The sequence below is a fragment of the Chrysochloris asiatica genome, unplaced genomic scaffold (genome assembly GCF_000296735.1).
Source record: "Chrysochloris asiatica unplaced genomic scaffold, ChrAsi1.0 scaffold00256, whole genome shotgun sequence".
Taxonomy (NCBI): domain Eukaryota; kingdom Metazoa; phylum Chordata; class Mammalia; order Afrosoricida; family Chrysochloridae; genus Chrysochloris; species Chrysochloris asiatica.
This window is the reverse complement of record NW_006408774.1, coordinates 734528-738148: the sequence shown is the minus strand read 5'-3', so window position 1 is coordinate 738148 and position 3621 is coordinate 734528. Positions and strand designations below refer to the sequence as shown.

The 3621-nt window shown below is 46.2% G+C and overlaps 1 pseudogene; it reads left to right on the top strand.

Moving 5' to 3' along the window:
- Positions 1-475: 475 nt before the first annotated feature.
- On the top strand, positions 476-1728 carry LOC102816562 (annotated as a pseudogene).
- Positions 1729-3621: the final 1893 nt, after the last annotated feature.

Genomic DNA, 3621 nt, shown 5'->3' with positions numbered 1-3621 from the left:
AAAGAAAAAGTCATTATGAAGACTAGAAAGAAGTAAAAAATCAAAATGGATGTCAGAACAGACGCTGAAATATACTCTCCAGCATAGAGATGCTAAAGCAAATGGAAGAAATGAGGAGGTACAAGAGCTGAACAGAAAATTTTATTAAGATCAAAATCAATATTACAATGAAATGTGTAAAGATCTGGAGTCAGAAAACCAAAATGGAAAAACACGCTCAGCATTTCTCAAGCTGGGGGAGCTGATGAAAAAATTCAAGCCTCCATATTCAAGGATTCTCTGGGCAAATTATTAAATGATGCAGAAATCATCAAAAGAAGATGGGAGGAATACACAGAGTCACTGTACCAAAAGGAAATGGTTGATGGTCAAACGTTTCAAGAGGTAGCATCTGGTTGTTGCTCTGTGGCCTCTGCTGAAAGCTCAGGGAGGCCAGACCTGTTTTTATGGTTCCGCTAGCCTGCTCGCTGTCCATATGGCCCTGAGAGGCGCCTTGGCCTGGCTCCTCAACTGCGGTGCTAGCCTCCAAGTCCTGCGGACACGGAGCTCCGCTGTGGCGCAGACCTACAAGGACCAGAAGACACAGAACCGATTTGCCAAGTCCTCTCGGCCCGAATTTAACTTTTGGGACCCACAGGTTCTGGAGGATCAACTGAGCCGATGAGATCCTCAGAAGGGACACCTTCTGCACCTACTGCCAAGAGTGTCTCATGCCCCGTATCCTGTTGGCCAATCGCAGCCAAGTCTTTCATCAGTAGATCATCTCAGAGATGGGGAAACTGGGCGTTCTGGGCCCTAGTATCAAAGGGTATGGCTGTGTTGGGACCTCTTCTGTCACCTACGTGCTGCTGGACCGAGTAGACAGTGGTTACAGGTCAGTGATGAGTGTTCAGTCCTCACCGGTCATGCATTATCTACACCTACGGCAGAGAGGAGCAACAGCTGAAGTTGCTTACAGAACTCAATCATGGGCATGTTCCTGGCAGCCTGGAGACCAGAGCTTGTCACACCCATTCAGCAAGAGCTACACTCTCAATGGGACCAAACCTGGATCACCAACTCACCTGGGGTGGATCTCTTCGTAGTGTGGGCTCGGTGTGGAGACAGTTGTATTCGGGGATTCTTGTTGGAGAAAGGGATGCAGGGCCTCTTGGCCCCCAAGATAGAGGGCAAGTTCTCCCTGTGGGCCTCAGCCATTGGCATGATCATCATGGATGATGTGGAGGTGCCAGAGGTGAATGTGTTGCCTAATGCATCCAGCTTGGCAGGTCCCTTTGGCTGTCTAAACAACGCCAGGTATGGCATCACATGGTACGTGCTTAGAGCTGCTGAGTTCTGTTTGCACACCGCCCGGCAGTACACCTTATACATGATCCAGTTTGGTGTCCCAATAGCCAGGAACCAGTTGATCCAGAAGAAGCTAGCAGACATGCTTACGGAAATCACACTTGGATCTTCACAGCTACCTATAGCTCAGCCACTTGAAAAGATAAGGCCACCCCAGAAATGGTCTCTCTGCTGAAGAGGAATAACTGTGGGAAGGCCCTAGACTTCGCCTGCCAGGCTGGAGACATGCTGAGGAGAAATTCGATTTCGGATGAGTACCATGGTATCCGACACACCATGAACCTGGAGGCGGTGAACACCTATGAAAGTACACGTGATATCTACGCACTGATCCTGGGAAGAGCAATCACAGGAATTCAGGCATTCACAGTTGGCAAATGAACACAGTTCACCATGGACCGGAGATGTCTGCAACCCCTTTCTAGAACGACTCCAGGGGACTGTGCTCTGGGTACAGTCAGAGAGGTGGGAGGTGGCACTGAACTTTTGAAAGGAGTCAACTTTTATGGTAGAAGTAAGGGATAATGATTTTTTTTTTTTTTTAAAGTCTCTTTGATGAGAAAGGTACGTGTGACCCAACCAATGGTTTATTCAAATTGCCTCATCTGCGTACAAAGTTGAACAATGAGAAAGGAAGACAGAAGAGGAATGCATGCATTTGAACTGTGATGATGGCAAACACTATTGAAAGCAGAGCAATGAGCTTCCAAAACAACAGACACATTGGTATTAGAACACGACCAAAATGTTCCTGAGAGGTAAGAATGGAGAGACTGGCTCAGTTATCATGTTATCAGGAAGATCAATCACTAGAAAAGGAGCTCATGTTGGGTAAAATAGAGGGCCAACAAGAATGACAGAAACATTCAATGAGATGAATTGCTACACTAGCATATTAACGATCATAAAGAAGGTTTTGTTGTGTTATACATATGTTCATCATGAGCCAGAGACAACTCAATGACAAGCTACAACTCCCCACGTAATGCTGATGCTCTTGGTTCAAGGGATCACATTTGGAGAACCACCACCCTTTACCAATCCCTGCCTGAAACAAAGTGTTCCCCAGTGCGTTTCCAAAGTCAGCTCCTTTGTGGGTCAAGGAAAGTTACAGTGCAGGCTAGATTTTTATTTCCAATCATTCATCCCAGGATTAGACCAAACAAAAAGAACAAGTCAGTTAACTTCCCTTTTTCTCCCAGGGAAGTTATTTATAACGGAAGCTATCGCGGGGGAGAAGGGTGTTGCTAAATTAAGGAGCCCTGGTTGGGACTGAGCACAAGGGTGGATAAGATGTGCAGGTAAAATTACAACAGTAACAAACCAAAAGGAGACAGTGATATCTGAGGAACAATATTTTGATGGAACAGATTGCAAAGCCATTGATAGCTCACTCTGTGACAGGCCCTCTTATCCACAGGGACAAAAGTACCTGATGTGCTCTGAGCAAATCTCCAGGGACTGCTTCTGCCTGGATCTCATGACAGGCTAATAGGAGTTGCTCTTTTTAGAGGCGAGGTAGCCTTTCTGAATGTGGTGGTGCCTGATAACAGTGTAACTTCCTTCGGTAAATGCCTTTTCTTTCTCTTTCTATCATTCACCAGTCAATGTACCCTAAAGGAGAGAGAGGGAATAAAAATCTTCTACACATTTTACTGAACCATCTCTTCCTGATGGGCCTGGAATACTAAAATCAAGGGCAAAAAAACAGCATCTCACCTGACCCTAGTCATGGAGGTGAGTTGTTATGTTCTGTCGGGAAGAAGGCGCCTGAGCATTCCTGAGCATCATATTTATTGTGTGCACTGAACCACCATCCTGTGTGGATCAAGCCTTCCCTCCTCAGGGTGCTGCAGGATGTCCCTGTGGCTGCCCCCAGGGATCTCCATGGGAATGGGCAAGGGCCAAGGCTACCTGCCTGAGCTGCTTCTCCTTGATATTCTCCCTTCAGTGTTCTTCACCACCCACGTGCCTGGTCATGCAACAATCTGGACTCCTCCGATATGCGAGTGACTCATTTTCCATCCATCAGAGATGAGAATTAAATAAATAAAAAGCTACTTCGTGGGGCGGCTGGGCCTAATGATAAGCAATTATGGAAAGCCAAATGAAGGCAGTGCTTTGTGCGGGGCCTGTGAAATTGGTTAAGCAAAAAGAATAATGGCCCGATTCGGTGATTCATCCTTTTACTCATTTCAGAGGGAGCATTAGCTCAGTTAAGTGATGCAATTAATATGAAAATGAGGGAATCATTGTTTAAGGAGATGAGAGGAA